The 17,255-nt window shown below is 47.3% G+C and overlaps 1 long non-coding RNA gene across 1 annotated transcript; it reads left to right on the forward strand.

Annotated features, from left to right (window-relative positions):
• The first annotated feature begins 861 nt into the window (after positions 1–861).
• LOC146337252 (uncharacterized) lies at positions 862–16,750 on the forward strand. The gene is made up of 4 exons (XR_014785264.1): positions 862–907; positions 7,995–8,252; positions 13,210–13,291; positions 16,606–16,750. It is a non-coding gene; the product is annotated as an uncharacterized LOC146337252 (long non-coding RNA).
• Positions 16,751–17,255: the final 505 nt, after the last annotated feature.

Here is a 17,255-nt window from a genome sequence, read left to right on the forward strand (position 1 = left end):
TCACCATCCCCTACTGTCCAAAGGTCTCCTGCTCTGCCCTTTCCCCCTTGCTGCCCCGGAGGCTTGGACCTGCCTCCCAGGACACCTTGCGATGCTGCCTCTTGGACTTCCTTCCAGTCCCCCCTCCAAAAAAAACCCCCTTTTCTGGGAAGCCTTTGACACAACCCCCTTGCCCCCATGCCAGGGAAACAGCTGGACTGAGAATCTCACACACACACACAAACACATACACACACATAATGGAAGAATACAGTTCTTCATATTCCCTGGTATGTTTATTCCTCATTTTGTCCATTCCCTGAGCATGTGCAGAGTGTGCTTTTTATTCAAAGAGAATCTTGCTAATCTTTCCCTTCATGCTGCATTTGTACAAGTGTGACTGCTTCAGAAAGAAATTTCCATTATACTGTCTCTTTTTCATGAGTTTCATAACAGAAGTGTGGTGTAGTGGTTAGAGGCCAGCCCAAAGTCACCCAGTGAGACAACTAACAGGAGGTTTGATCATGAGCTGGATGTGGAAATACAAAGCTGAGCTGGGGGCAAGTGGGGTGCTGACATGTGTAGGAGTAAGTCGCATTGAACTCAATAAGACTTACTTCTGAGAAGACATGCACAGAGTTGGTTCTCCTCTCCATTTTAGCCTCACAACATCAACAACAACGCTGGATGTGGAAATATAGAGCTTAGCAAGGAGAATAATACCTCGTGCAGGGCTCCAGACCGGCATGGTCATTCTAAAAGGTTTTTTCTTCCTTTAAAACAGCGTTGCTTTAAACAAGGAGTGCATCGCTCGGGCACACCTAGGACAGCCTTCTTTTGGGAAGCCCCTAGGAGGAGGAAGTGTTTTGGCTGAAAGTAAACGGAGACGGAGGATTTCAAGTGAAAAAGAACACCCACAAACAAGGCGGTGAGCACAATTCATTTTTTAAAAAAAACTTATGTATTTATTATCGGAACATACTAAACTGCATTTTTATTTATGAAAATTCCACAACTGTTTGCAGACGACGAAAAAAAAGCCGCATGACTGCTGGCTCCGCAGGACCTCGTGGTGCCGTTCCGCACAGGATTCTATGGCACGGACTGAAGGGAATTCGATCCCATTTCAGTCCGTGGCGGAATTCTCGGACATCCCTACATGTAGGGATGGACGAAAGTCCCTTACCTGGTCCCGCAGCTTGCTTCGCGGTGGGGGGCAGGCGCTCCATCCCTCCCCCCGAAATTCTTGGCAGGGGGAGGCGCCCCGTCCCTCCCCGCCGAAATTCTGGCCAGGGGGGAGGCGCCCCATCCCTCCCCGCCAAAATTCTGGCCGGGGGGGAGCGCCCCGTCTCCCCGGCCGCGAATCTTGTCTCCTGCTGGGACGCAAACAGCGGCGGCCGTAGCCGCCGCCGTTTGCATCCGTGCAGTCAGCCATGATAGGCTACATAAATCCTTACATAGCCTATCACGGCTGACTTGGGGGGAAAAAAAGCACGTATGCAAATGGCGGCGCCCATGGGTGCTGCTATTTGCGTTCCTTATTTGGGCATGTGTAGTCTACGTAAACGTTTACGTAGACTACACGTGCCCAAATAAGGAACGCAAATGGCGGCGCCCATGGATGCCGCCATTTGCATACACGCTTCCCCCCCCCAAAGTCAGCCGTGATAGGCTACGTAAGGATTTACGTAGCCTATCATGGCGTTTTTTGAAAATCTAGCTGTGATAGGCTACGTAAATCTTTACGTAGCCGATACCACGTTTGTTGTTGTTGTTTTTTTTTCACCTCGGAAATGGCGGCGGCGGCAGCCGTTCGGAAGACCGGCTGCCGCCGCCTCCGAACCGCCTCCAGGAGCCCCCAGCGCCAGGGACATTCGACAAAGGTAAGTCCCATCCCGGGGGGGGCAGGGGGGCGGACAGTTTATCCACCAATTTTGGGGGGCCGAATGCGTTGGCATTCGGCCTCCCGGAGATTCGTGGAGAAATTCTCCAACATCCCTACTTACATGTAACTGAAACAATGATACTACCACACATGTAGCCGGCACAGCGCATCCCTTAGAGCACATGCAACTGAAATGATTGCTTCGTTCTTTCCCTCTCTACCCCAGCCTCCATTTCCCTGTCCTTCCTCTGTTGAACGCCTTGTGTTGAATCTTAGACTGTGAACTCCGTGGGGCAGGGATCTGGCCTCTTGTACTCTCTAAAGCAGGGGTGACCAAATTCAGACAGTCCAAGGGCCAGTTTCCAGCCCTGGACCCCCCTGGGAGCCACCACTCCTGCTGCCACCATGCCAACACATTTTGTGGGGGCAAAAAATGGTGGTTTGCTGCCAATATTTATTTTTATTTATTTATTCAATTTATAACCTGCCTATATATGAATACCTTAGGTGGCATACAAAGTTAAAAACAATGTAACAAAGAATCCAACAATAAAAAACAACGCAGCATAAAAACAGTGTACAGGAGTCAACAAAAAGGAACAAGAGTTCTAATATCTATAGAGTTCTAATATTCAGCAGCAAATGGCCACGGAGACGCAAAAAGACCACATTTACCTTGAAAATAAGCTAAACTTGGCACTTCTGAGTCTCCCTAGCAGGTTGCCACTGAATTTTGGTGGCAAACTGCTGATGTTTTGCCACTGACCTGCAGCGGCAGGGGCAGCACAGGCGGGCTGCAAGGTGCGTGCTGCTCACCCCTGCTGTAAAGCAACACCCACGCTGATAGCAACCAGTGGAGTGGGGCAGTGAATCTGCTCTGGGTTTCAGTCAGAACCAGTCAGAACTCTAAAGATGCTATCCAATGTGCTGGACCCATTTGGGAGATAGGGTTCAGCCCTTCGGATAGCTCCTTTAGAGTTCTGACTGGTTCTGACTGAAACCCAGAGCAGATTCACTGCCCAACTGAAATAAGAGCTACCGGCCTCTGCTGCCCACTTCCCGCAGGGGCGTGCTGGCAAGAGACCCCTGGCCTTGCTCCTCTTCTTCACCATACAAACCTGCTTGTTCACCTGCCTCTCATCTGGCCCGGGCAACAGTGTTGGTGAGAAGGAGAAGCAGGAGATGCCATGGCCTGCTTGCTCCCTGGCTCTCTGCCTGTCAAGCAAGCAAGAGGGAGAAATGATGAAAAAGAGGAGGAGGAGGAGGAGGAGGAGGAGGAGGAGGAGGAGGAGGAGGAGGAGGAGAAGAAGAAGAAGAAGAAGAAGAAGAAGAAGAAGAAGAGCAGCAGCAGCAGCAGCAGCAGCAGCAGCTGGTGGCAATGGCAGTGAGAAGGTAGACTTGCTGGGGGAGGGGGCCCATTAAGGGTGTCTTGCCCAAGGGCCCCCCGAAACCTGCAGCCAGCACTAAGGAAGACTTTTCTTTATTTTCTTCCTTTCTTTATTTCATTTCTATACCGCCCAATAGCCGAAGCTGTCTGGGCGGTTTGCAAAAATTCAAGGTCAATAGAAGTCATTTGAATGACTTCGAAGGTCAACAGAAGTCATTTGAATTGGACATGGGCAGAAAGATGGGGAACAGCATGGGGAACAGAAAGGAGGGGTGACGCGATCATAGCGACAAGTGGAATAGAATATTGCGACCTCCTCCTCTGCTGTTTGTGCGAACTGAACCCTTTGCTTCCAGTGAGATGCAAACTTCAGAAGCCCAAGGCAGGGTTTACAGCAAAGCTGTCTGTGAGAAGAGCGAAGGAAATAAAAGATGATTAATTTTTTCCCTGGAAGGTATTGTTTGCATGAACTATGGCTGAGCCAGACGCCCTGAGCATGCATCATTTTTTATGATCTGCCTGACTTTAATCCACACAAAAGGCTGTAGGAGCTGCACGTGCGTCTATGCTCATATTTTACTGGAATTCACACTCTCTAATCACTGAAAAATCTCTGCACTTTACCTTCGGCAATCTGCAATAAGGAAAAAAAAATATCACCCTGCTTTAGTGTCAAGGTGAAGCGATAATAAAAATCACAGGTTAGCGAAGCTAGAAATACACCTGTGCCTATTTACCAGGAAGTACGTCCTGTTGAATTCAGTGGGATTTGCTTCTGAGTAAACGTATTTATGTTTATAGTGGGGATTGGTGGTCCATTTAGCTCAGTATTGCCTGTGCTGATCAATGGCAGCTGTCCGGGGTTTAGGGGCAGGAGTCTTTCTCAGCCCTACCCTACCTGGAAATACTGGGGATTGAACCTGGAACCTTCTGTAAGGAAGCCCAGCTCAATTTCATGTCCTTTTCTTGGCCTGATGGATGGTTCAATGGGCTGCAAGTAACTTTTTTAAAAATTAATTTTGTCTTGTAAATTTTCACAACAGAAAACAAAACGAAACTTTAAAAAAGAACAAGAAAAATTGTAGCTACATATATTTAAATATTTCAATACATGCATATTTATTTATTTATTTATTTATTTATTTATTTAAACTATTTCTTGGCCACCTCTCAGGGCAGAAGCTCTCCCGAGGCAGCTTACAACAATAAAATACATAAAAACAGTTAAAATATTAAAAGTGATAAAAACATAAACACTATTAAAACAACAATAAGAGCCTATAATTAAAACAACAATTAAAACCAACAATAAAACCAACAATGATGTTAATAGCAGCAACAGAAGCAGTCATATCGATAGACAGCCAAGTTAAAATAATACGTTTTCAAGGACTTCTTAAAAGTCTGCAATGACGGAGCATGGCAGAACTCTGATGGCAGCTTGTTCCGAACATGTGGGGCCACTGCAGAGAAGGCCCTCTCACGTGCGTGCACCCACTTGACTGCTCTCGTGAGTGGGCAAATGAGAAGGGCCTCTCTTTCTGATCTTAAAGTGTGGGCAGGCTAATATGGGTGAAGGCGGTCCTTCAAGTAACTTGGTCATATGAAGTGGGTGTAGGAACACAGAAACATAGGAAGCTGCCTTATACTGAGTCAAGCCATTGGTCCATCTAGCCCAGTATTGCTGACACGGACTGGCAGCGGCTCTTGAGAGTTTCAGGCAGGATTCTTTCTTTGCCCTAACTGAAGAAGCCAGGGATCGAACCTGGGATCTTCTGCCTGCAAAGGATGTGATCTCTCGCACTGTGCCTTTCTAAGAACGATACATAAACCTCAACAAGAGCATACCAAATATCCACATAAGTAGCCATTCACAAGCAGTGTCTATACACCACCCATACAAATGCTGAAAATGTTGTAAGGTCCTCAGTCCATTGCATTATAGGAGGTGAGCATTTTTCCTTCCAGTTTTGCAATATCAGTATTTTAGCTGCCAAAAGGGCACGGAGAATGCATTTGCGGTGACTGTGCATTAACTTCCAGGAAGCAGGTAACATTATGTGAGTATGCGCAGGATTGCCACCTCTTCTTTCAGGCTTGGCACCTGTCTTTTAACCATTGCCTAACCTAGGAGTGCACAAAAGCCACTTACCTGGTCTCGCAGCTTTTCGCGGTGGGGGGGAGGCGCTTCGCTGCTCTCCCCCCGAAGTTCAGGCCGGGGGGGGAGGCTTCCCGCCTCGCCCGGCCGAAATTCAGGCCGGGGGGGAGGCTTCCCACCTCACCCGGCCAAAATTCAGGCCGGGGAGGAGGCACCTCGCCTCGCCCGGCCGCGAAATAAAAAGTTAAAAAAAAAAACACGCCCCCGTGATAGGCTACGTGACGATTAACGTAGCCTATCACAGCTAGATCTGCAAAGTCAGCCGTGATAGGCTACGTAAATCGTCACGTAGCCTATCACGGGTGACTTTAAAAAAAAAAAGCACGTACGGCTAATGGCGGCCCCCATAGGGAGCCGCCATTCGCGTTCCTTATTTGGTCACTGTAGTCTACGTAAATCTTTACGTAGACTACGGTGAAAATAAGGGCAACGCAAATAGCGTTGCCCTTATTTTCACCGTAGTCTACGTAATCTTTACGTAGACTACAGTGACCAAATAAGAAACGCGAATGGCGGCTCCCTATGGGGGCCGCCATTAGCCGTACGCATTTTTCTTTTTTTTTTAAAGTCACCCGTGATAGGCTACGTGACGATTTACGTAGCCTATCACGGCTGACTTTGCAAATCCAGCCGTGATAGGCTACGTTAATTGTCACATAGCCTATCACGGGGGCGTGTTTTGTTTTTTTTTACTTTTATTGGAATAGCGGCGGCGGCAGCCGGTCGAAAGATCGGCTGCCACCCCCGCCCCTGACGAAGACCCAACGAACCGCCACCGGGACCCGCCGCCGGGAGGGACATTTGGGAAAGGTAAGTCCCGTCCCGGGGGGGGGGTGCGGGGGGCGGGGGGGGTGCAGAGAATTTCTCCCCGAAACTTCTTCGGGGGGCCAAACGCGTTGGTGCTCGGCCCCCCGAAGTTTCGGGGAGAAATTCTCCGCCAACCCTAGCCTAACCATCAGAAATTCGACTGTTGCAACTTTTCTTCCCATAGAGATACAGTGATAATGGAAAGATGTTTCTCCTGCTGTCTGTGTGCCTGTTGTAATAATAATGAATAATGAAAGGAACCCGAGTGTGTCCTTTGAGTGCTTCGAAGGGAGTAAGCAGTTCCAGGGAATACCAGGCAAGGAACAGAAGCAGAGAGGATGTTTTAAATATGAGTTGCACATTTCTAGCCAAGTTCCTTTGTTGCCCTGTCCAGTCTCTTGTTCACATCATTCATAAAGTTTGTGACATCTATAATTATACCTGCCTTGCTGTAGCTAAAAGTACTGGAGCTTTGCTAGGAGGAAAAAACAATGCTGGCAGCCCTATGGTAGTGTGTCCGAATCCCTGCAGAGTCCTTCTTACATCCCAGCCTCAGTTTCCCATCATGATCAAAATATTCACTTGCTTACTTTCAGACTCTAAGGGTGCAGTCCTATGCATGTTCAGACAGAAAAAAGTCCTATGACTCCCAGCATTCTCCAGCCAGCCATGGCTGGCTGGGGAATGCTGGAAGTTGCAGGACTTTTTTCTGTCTGAACATGCATAGGATTGCGCCCTAAATCTCTCCGTGCCTCTTGTCAGTTCCAAGACAATGAACAGCTCAGCAAATCAGCTGTGTCAATGGAGCAGAGGAAGCTGTACAGAAATTGGGCTTTGTTTGTTCTTCACCCAATAAGAGGTCCGGTTTATTTGGATGTCACGCACTAAGGTTGGTAGATACATTGGTTGCATTATTGACTTCCAAGAAGGATAGGCCACTGGGGGTCTCAAACCAGCAACTCCATCCATCCATCCATCCATCCATCCATCAGCAAAAATAAAATAAAATAAAATAAAATAGGAAGCTTTCTTATGCCTGACCAGGACACGTCTAGCTCAGCATTGCTTTCACCAGCGGCTCTCCAAGGCTGCTGTCAGGGGACTCTCCCAGCCCTAACTGGGGGTTGCTGGGGATTGAACCTGGGACTTTCTGCATGCAAAGCCTGCTCTCAACCATTGTCACCCATGGGCCCCAATGCCAGGGGAGCTTGTCAGGTGCTACTTCATACTTGTACAGTGCTTTCAGTTCCCTGAAAGTTCTTCCCATGCATTATCCAGTTGCCATCCTAAGAACAATCCTGTAAGGTAAGCCAATATCATTATCCCCCATATTGTAGGTGGGGAGACTGAGGCTGAGAGAAGGTGACATGCCCAAGGCAACCTAGTGTGCCTGTGACAGAAGTGATTCAAGCTGGGGATGTGTGGGTCAGACTCTTACGCTCCACCAGCTCTCACGAGCCGCTGACCTGCTGTCAGCAGTGCAGCAGCACCACCGCTGCAGATGACCAGAGGGTAGGGCTGTCGGAGGAATCCGTCTGGGGGGGTGGGGGTGGAACTCACAGCCCCCCCCCCCGACTTCAGCTCGTTTTCCCACAAGCTGACCCAACTCGCTCTGCATCAATTCAGGCCAGTTCGTGAATTGAGGAGGGGCGGGTTCAAAATATGTGCAAAGAGCAATTTTGACTTTGACTTTGAAAATCTAGCTGTGATAGGCTATGTAAATCGTTACGTAGCCCATCACGTGTTTTTTTTTTTAATTTACTTTTTTTATTTCGCAGCCAGGGAGACGGGGCGCTCCCCCCCCCCAGCCTGAATTTCGGCGGCGAGGGATGGGGCGCCTCCCCCCCGGCCTGAATTTCGGCGGCGAGGGATGGGGCGCCTCCCCCCCGGCCTGAATTTCGGCGGCGAGGGATGGGGCGCCTCCCCCCCAGCCTGAATTTCGGCCGGGAGGGGCGGGGTGCCTCCCCCCCCACCAAGAACTTCGGGGGGAGAACCGAAGTGCCTCCCCCCCACCGCGAAGCAAGCTGCAGGACCAGGTAAGGGACTTTCGTCCATCCTTAGGGTAAGATTTCCCAGTGACAGACATCCCCACCAGAGGGTTGTTTGGGCAGCTAATTCAGGCCAGTTCGTGAATTGGGTGAGGGGATTCAAAATATGTGCAAAGAGCAATTTGCACAAATTACACCAGCAGTGTGTGTAATTTGCACAAGTTTAGCCATAATTTGTGTAATATGCAAGACGAGTCAGGGCCCCCGCAGAAATCCAGCAAGCCCCCAAAGGGTAAGATTTCCCAGTGACAGACATCCCCACCAGAGGGTTGTTTGGCAGCATCAATTCAGGCCAGTTCGTGAATTGGGTGAGGGGGTTCAAAATAGGTGCAAAGAGCAATTTGCGTAAATTACACCAGCAGTGTGTGTAATTTGCACAAATTTAGCCATAATTTGTGTAATATGCACAAATTGCAGCCACCCTTTGCGCAAATCACACAAATTACAGCTGAAATTTGCTCCAATGGTATTTACGCGAATTTTTAAAAATGAAAAAGTTCCCGAATTTGGGGAGGAAACCCACAGCTCGGCTCGCTAATGCAAGACGAGTCAGGGGCCCTGCGGAAATCGAACAAGCCCCCAAAGGGTAAGATTTCCCAGTGACAGACATCCCCACCAGAGGGTTGTTTGGCAGCTAACAAGTCAGCCAGGATCGGGTGACACAAAGACCTGCTTCACACAACACGATAAGCCATGGTGGGTTGTGAGCCTTGTTTGTGCCAGTGTGGCTTGTCATGACATCCAGACCCAGTGCAGAAGCTTTAACATGGTTTGTTAACCATGCACAAGCCACCCCTGGGAACTCATGGCTTGTTGTTGGGTTGTTGAAGGCAGCTTGTTTTCAGGGTGGCTTGTTGTGACATGTGAACCTAGCAGTGTGACTTGTGAGTAGCTTGTTGGCAGAGGCTATGGAGCGTCATGTTAAAAGTGGCAGAAAAAACAGCTGCTCCTCTCTGTCTCACTAGTGCCGCCTCCCTCCTCCCTCCTTTCTCATTAGTGCTGTCTGCCCCTCCACTGATACAGAAATGAGACTTGGGAATGTCCTTAACATGTTCATAACTTTTCCTTCTCTTTTTTGCTGCTTTGCAAATGCACAAATGGGTTTGTACTCTTATTTTTTAAAATTATTTTTAGTTCCAAAAAATATGTAAAACAAAATGCTGCGAAGTATGTGATTTTCATACCAACTTATGCAAAATAATTTTTTATTATTATTATTATTTGTAGTAAACAAAGGACACACAGGTAAATACATCAGGCACCAAGAACTTTAACATACTTCACTTGAATGTTGGTCCTTTATTGAATGATCCAACAGGGTGTGTGACGTTTTGGGGCCTATAGAGGCGAGGAAACAAAAAGGGGCAGGCCTAAAGGCCTGGAGTTTTTTGTTGGGAGGAGGTATCCCTGAGAGGAGTAGTTTCATTTTCCTGGTTAAGATTCAGTTTCATTTCTCCAGTTAAGTTTTAAGTTTCATTTCTTCAGGGTTGAAACTACTTTTGTGTTTGGGGGAGGAGTCAAAGAAACTAGAAGTGTAAGCAGAGTCAGGGAGACCACAGCCAGTAGAGGGAGCAGGAAGAAGCAGCCTGGAGAAGTCTAAGTACAGCTAGGGTAAAGGAACTTGTGTTTTGCAACTTTTATTTTCTCTTACTGACTTTTGTATCACTCAGTTCTATTGTGTAAATACCTGTAGTTGTGATTTGCTTGCTATATTTTACCAGTAAACTCTTGTGGTTAAACCCCATATCTAGAGTGTCAATCACGCCATGTCTACAGCCTAAACCCCACGTTACTGGGAAGGGGAAGGAAAGGGGGGAAGGGGGGACTCTTAAGGAGGCAAGAGATCCTTAAGGAGTTGCTCAGGGGGTCCAGGTTATAAGGGGGACACTGTCAGGGGGAACATGTCCCAAAAATTATGAACCCATTTGTGCACTTGTGAAGGACCAAAAAGAAAAAGAAAGGTTATGAATGGAACAATTGTTCAGAAAAGGGGTAGCAATCAGAAGGTGGGGGGAGCCAGAAAAGTTTCTCTCCATAGGAAATATGAAGATATGAGAGGAGTTGGGCTGCAAAGGCCCCTGGGATATGCGCAGGGAACGGGGGGGAGGACTAAGAAGGAAACAAGCCATGGCAAGCTGCAGACCGCCTGATTGCCAGTCAGGAGTAAAGTGGGTTAGCAAGCGAACAACCCACACACCATGGCTTATTGTCACCATGGCTTATCATGATGTGCGAACTCACCCAAAGAGTCAAAGGGATTCTGCCTAGTTCTATAAAGCTTCTGACTTTGGCCTGGTCCCATCTCACATTTGGGCACAGTTGGACTGTGTTACTGTTGGACTTCTCATCCTCAATTGCCTGAACACCACCAGGTTTGGCAAGGAACAACACTGCTCCACATCAGCCAAATGTTCCTGACCAACTGAAATCTAAGATCTCATTAGACCTTTAAATTACCTCCTTCAAACCTCCCCTTACTCCTGAGTAGCCTTGAGATCTTCAATGGGAACAACAATGGCTATATCATTACTGGGTTTTTTTCAAAACCAGGTCTGAAATGCTTTACAGCAGCTTTGCCCAACTTGGTGCCCTACAGAAGTCTTGGACTACATCTCCCATCATCCTTGAGCACTGGTTATGCAGGCTGAGGCTGATGTGAGTTGTAGCACAAAACTTCTGGAGGCCCTGGAGGCTGGTGGCTCCGATGTCAGTGCGCTGGTGAATCCGCTCTGGGTTTCAGTCAAAACCAGTCAGAACTCTGAAGGACCATCTTGGAGAGCTCCTTCAGTTCTAACTGAAACCCAGAGCAGATTTACTGCCCCACTGACATCGGAGCCACCAGACCTGCACTGTCTAGAGGACACCAGGTTGGGAACAGAGGCAGCTTTATGGAATCTGAAAAAGCTGCAGTATGAATTTGTCTGCCGGCTCCAGGGAGCAGGGGAGGCTTTAACTGGCAACCCCCCTAAACCCTTTTAATAAGATGACCTTGGGGGGGTATTCTTTCTGTTTTAATGAGACCGCCCATGAGGGTTGATTGGCTTATTTGTACAGTGCTCTTGGGCTGAAATTTTACCGTGATTAAGTTGTTAAGTTAAAAACGCTTGCCTTGAGGTTATTGCATCTTCTAGTCTTCAGCGCTGTTGTACTCTGGCTCTGCTGTTCCTTCCCCACGAAGGGATGAAGGCAACATTTCTCGGCGTTCCTGGTGCTTTCTCGCCTCCTCCCAGCCCTTTCCATTTTACTGAGATGGTTACTTTGGCAGGAGTCGGGCATGAGCAAATGGAATCGTAGCCTGGAGAATATGGGCTTCTCTGTGTGTTTGTGTGCATGAGGAGAGAGGGAGAGTGTGTGACTCATGAACCACTTCAGCGGGCGCTAACATGCCAAAGGCACTTTGCCAAAGCCCTTCTGTGCCCTCCCTGAAGTCTCTGAAGGAGCAAGAAGGCCATTGTCATGTTCCTTCCTCCTCTCCAGCCACAATCAACACACTCCAGGAAACCAGGCTCTGAGCTCCACTTCTTTATTAGTCAAGGACTCGCTTCTTTACAAATGCAGATTCTAGGAAACTCTCAGACTGCACAGAACCAGCTAATCCACACATCTACGGATATCAATAGAGGAGACAAAGTGGAAGTTAGAGAAGTTGCCAGCAGTCTGGGCAAGAGCTTCTTGGCCAGACTAGCTTTGCAGGGATGCCGCTTCCTTAGGGTGGCCCCCTCCTACATTGGCTTCCATGAGTGGCCAACCTGGCGGAGCGTCTGAGCCCTGCCCCTAACTTTTCCTGCGTCGCTCTGCGATGGACCCTGGCACCCCTCAAGTCACACCCCTCACTCTCCTCCTCCTCCGAAACCTGAGTTCCCATGGTGGAAGAAAGGGGGAGCTGTTCAGGCTGGGCCACCTGTGTGCCAAGGTCTTGGGAAGAAAGTCTCTCCGTATCTAGGCTCACTGGGGAAGGTGCCTCCTCCCGTTCTGGCTTTCCCATTCTGAATCTGAGTCTGAGCTGCCAGACATCTCCACACGCTCAGATTCATTCCTGACAGCCATGGCCTTTGCCACTTTACCATACAAATGACTGTTTTCTGTACAGCAAGGGTGTGGAAACTCTTTCAGCCCGAGGGCTGCATTCCATTCTGGAGATGCTCTCAGGGGGCTGCACTCCAGTGGTGGGCAGGGCCAAAGCCAAAGGGGGGCAGGGCCAAAACGTCCCCAATACCAGCCTATTTTAGATCAAAGCTCTTACTGCTGGTAATTATTTATTTATTTATTACATTTATTTATTAAATTTATTAATCGCCCATCCGGCTGGTCACCTAATTAAGCATTAGGAGAGACATGTCAATGGGGCGAAATGGGGAGAAAGTGTGCAAAAGCTGGAAATTACTGCCAGTAATTAAGCCTTACTGCCAGTAATTAAAAATTATTAATCAGTTACATTACTAATTTAAAATTTAAAATTACTAATTAAAATCAATTAACTAATTAATTAGTTAATCAATCAATCAATTATAATCTAATTAAAATTACTAGTTACATTACTAATTAATTATGGTAATTAATAAAATTACTGCCAGTAATTAAGTCTTAGGAGAGACATTTCAATGGGGTGAAATGGGGAGAAAATGTGCAAAAGCTGGAAAAGCACCAAATTACTGGTGGTCAAGGGGACAGGGATGGGGCCCGGGGAAGAGGGCATGGCCATCTAGGGAACCCCAGAAGGCCGGATCAGGGCCCCAGGAGGGCTGCATTTCTTCCTCAAGCCTGAGGTTCCCCATGTCTGCTCTACAAGAATACTGAGGCAGGCGGCTTTTCCAGATGTGGCTTTTATTACACCATCGCCCTTCTTCCTTATGGAATTTTACTGGGGGTCCAGATGATGTCTTCCATTTGTAACCCTGTTGTGTTTTCCCACTGCTTCTTCCATCTTTTTTCTTTCCACAAAAAGGAAAACATCCACGAAGGAAGAAAAGAAGGAATAGCTACATGGTTGGCTATTAGCTGCACAGTTAGCTAAGCTGCTAATTAGGGTATGGTGGTATTATTATTATTATTATTATTATTATTATTATTATTAACATTTCTATACCACCGCATAGCTGAAGCTGTCTGGGTGGTTTACAGAAGTTAAAACATTAGATACAATATAAAAACTTTAAAAGACATTTACATAAAAGCACACAGACAATATACACAAACAACATATTCCTAAAAACAACTTTGAACTGTCAGTCATAACTAAGGACACATCCAGGACCGATTCAAACTCATAATGTGCTTCCAAATGCCTGGGAAAAGAGATAAGTCTTCACCAGGCACAGAAAAAGATAATAAGGTTGGCACCAGTTGGACCTCATTGGGGAGCTGGTTCCACAGCTGGGGGGCCACCACTGAGAAGACCCTCTCCCTCGTTGCTGCCTTCCAAGCTTCCCTTGGAGGAGGCCCCCGGAGGAGAACCTTAGGTGCTGAACATAGCATACAGGTAGGTCCATTTATTTATTTATTGACAATATTTGTATACTGCTCCATATCTAAAACAGATTTCGAAGCGGTGAACACAAAAGATTAAAGAGTAAAAGAATAAAAAGCTTGAAACACCACCTTAAAATCATGCTTTTTAAAAAACAGAATGCCAAAAGAAACTGTGACTGGTCAATTAAGGAATGCCTCCTGGAACAGTGCTGTTTTCAGGAGGTGCCAAAAACAACCCAGTATTGGCACCAGCCTGACCTCCAGAGGCAGGGAGTTCCATAGGAAGGGAGCCACCACACTGAAGCCTGTTCTCCTGGTGGACTCCAATCAGGCCGTAGGTCCATGGAACCACCAGGAGCAAGCCCTCCAATGACCTCAGTGATCACATCACCCCAATACTAAAAGATCTGCACTGGTTGCCAGTGGTTTTCCAGGCTCAGCTCAAGATGCTGGTTTTTACCTTTAAATCTCTAAGGGCACAATCCTATGCATGTTTAGACAGAAAAAAGTCCTACCCAGCATGCCCCAGCCAGGAGGAATTTTGTAGGAATTTTTCTATCTAAACATGCATATGATGGCAGCTGAAACAGCTTAGGAACTGGCTGAGAGACAGCCTATCCTTTTCAAAGATACCCTCACTTGCACAGGCCCACTTTTATGGGCATCTGGGAAAGCCCTTTCTCCAGGGTTGTTCTGGAGAACTCTGAAACATGCTCCCTTTGGAGTTGTGACTGGTCCCTGCTGTCTCTGCATTCAGGAAGGAGGTCAAGACACATCTTTTTAATTTGGCCTTTTAAACTGCTGTTATGGCTTTTTAAGATTGCTTTTAATGTTTTACTATGTTTTTATTTGATTACGGATTTTTATTTTCTGAAGTCTTTGTAAGCCATTTTGGTTGGCTTCATTAAGGTGATACAGAAATTAAGGATGTACAGGTTTTGTTAAATCATAGAATCATAGAATAGTAGGGTTGGAAGGGGCCTACAAGGCCATCGAGTCCAACCCCCTGCTCAATGCAGGAATCCAAGTCAGAGCATCCCCGACAAATGGCTGTCCAGCCTCGTCTTGAAGGCCTCCAGTGTGGGAGATCCAATCCATTCCATCTAGGGATGTACGAAATTCACTTACCTTTTCGCGGATTCTGTTCATGGTGGGGGGGGAGGCGTTCCATCCCTCCCTCCAGAATCCTCGACGTGGGAGAGGCGATCTGGTCCTCCCCCCCAGAATCCTCGACGGCCGGCTGTGCTCCGTGGCAGCTCCACGGAGGCCCGGGCCGTCTGCAGCCGGATTTCCGGCCACGGAGGGCTCTGGGTAAAAACAAACAAACGAGTACGCAAATGGCAGTGGCTACGGCCACCGCCATTTGTGTTCCTTATTTTTTGCCGTCTTAGTCTATGTCAATATTTACGTAAACTAAGACAGAGAAAAGAAAGGGGAACGCAAATAGCATAGTGGTCACTATTTGCGTTCCCCTTTCTTTTCTTCGTCTTAGTCTACGTAAATATTGACGTAGACTAAGACGGCGAAAAATAAGGAATGCAAATGGCGTCGGAAGACCAGCCGCCGCCGCCAAAGCTGCCGCCAGAGCCGCCGCCGCCGTCCGGAACATCCACCCCAGGTAAATCTCATCCCGGGGGGGATCCGCAGGGGGCTGTGGGTGGCAGGCCGTTCTGCGATGGATTTCAGGGGGCTGAATGCACTGGCATTCAGCCTCACCGAGATCCATCATGGAATTCTCTGACATCCCTAATTCCATCTGTGTTTCGTAGGTATCTTTCATCAGGTGTCTTGCATTCCCTCATGCACTCATTGAAAGAATCAGACCTTTTGGGGGGCTGTACAAGAACTTCATTCCACTTGCATAAGTGCACATTAGCACAAGTGCGAATTTGTGCAAATCCCCTCAAGTTAAAAAAAAAAAAGGCCCACAATACTGCAGAACTGTTGTGATTCAGAAAAAGCTGGTCCACTGAGGAATGTGCAGGTTGGATTCAAGAAATCCGAATTCATTTGAATCTGTTTTTGTCAACATTCCTAATGGAAATACAATCAACCAACCAACAAATCAATGTCTTTCACTTGGTACTGCTAGGAGCCCCCTGACTGGAAGCATGGATAGTCAACTGGAGACTCAGTGGGTTCTGATCCCAAGGGAAGGTACTCCCTATTGAGTTCAATTGAGTTTACTCCCAGGTAAGTCTGTATACTCAGGTTTATATGAGTAAGTCTCATTGAATTCAATGGGAGTTACATCTGTCTCTGAGCCAAGACACAACAAAGGGCTCTCTTTGTTATGGGGCAGCCTATAAATAACATAAATAAATACATAAACTAAAGAGGTAGTGGGCTCTCCCACACTAGAGGCATTCAAGATGAGGCTGGACAGCCATCTGTTGGGGATGCTTGCTTGCTTGCTTGCTTATTTATTTATTTATTTAATTTCCATACCACCAAATAGCAGAAGCTCTCTGGGCGGTTCACAAAAATTAAAACCAAATGGCACACAATAAAACAATATAAAATATATAGAACATTAAAACCACAACCACATGCTCTGACTTGGATTCCTGCACTGAGCAGGGGGTTGGACTTGATGGTCTTGTAGGCCCCTTCCAACCCTACTATTCCATGATCCTAAGAAATATTCATTTTATTTGGTACATTTTCATTCCACCCTTCTCCAAGGAGCCAATACATGGTTCTTCCCTCTCTCCATTCTATCCTCACGATAGCCCTTTGAGGTAGGTTGGGCTGAGAGTGAGTGACAGGCTGAAGTTCACCCAGCAAGTTTCACAACCGAGCAAGGATTTGAACTGAGGTCTCCTTGGCCCTAGTCCAGGATACTAACTCTTACTCTATGCTGCCTTTACAGGAGCATATGGAGAGATTTCCAGCCATAATGATGATGATGAACAATTATATACATCCTATCTGCTAAAATGCCATCAAGACGGTATACAACAATGTAAAAATAATAAAACTTTTAATACAGTAAAAACAAGAACATTAAGAACAGGAAAAAATAAAAACCTTAAAACTACGTATTCTGAAAGGCTAAATTAGGAAGATGTGCCTTCGCACCCTTTCTAAAGGCCAAGAGAGTGGGGGTGAATGGTAGTTTTTGAGGGAGCACATTCCACAGTTTGGGAGCAACACAGGAGGAGGAGACGCCCCTTTTCAGACATGTACAACAAATAGGCGTCTGTGGGTCATGGTGCCCTCAAAAGGGCCTCTCCTGCAGACCTTCATGCCTGGGCTATAGTACCATGAGATCCATTATGGGTGCCAAGGGTTTATGGATTCTCGTCCTGAGATGGTGCATCTCCAGGCCCTTGCACACGGAAGCAGCCATTTGCACAACCTGCAGCCCATTTGGCCACTATCGCTTAGCATTATGCGCACCCACCTCTGGGATCTTCTGCTGCCCCCTCCCCTCTCCTCCTCCAGGATGCCGACAAGGAGATCAGAAGCTTTGGCTTCCATTTTCAGCTAACCGCGCTTGCTGATTATGTCTAAACCTGC

The sequence above is a fragment of the Heloderma suspectum genome, chromosome 11 (assembly GCF_057233095.1).
Source record: "Heloderma suspectum isolate Gila_16-S chromosome 11, 16-S_ref, whole genome shotgun sequence".
NCBI classification, from domain to species: domain Eukaryota; kingdom Metazoa; phylum Chordata; class Lepidosauria; order Squamata; family Helodermatidae; genus Heloderma; species Heloderma suspectum.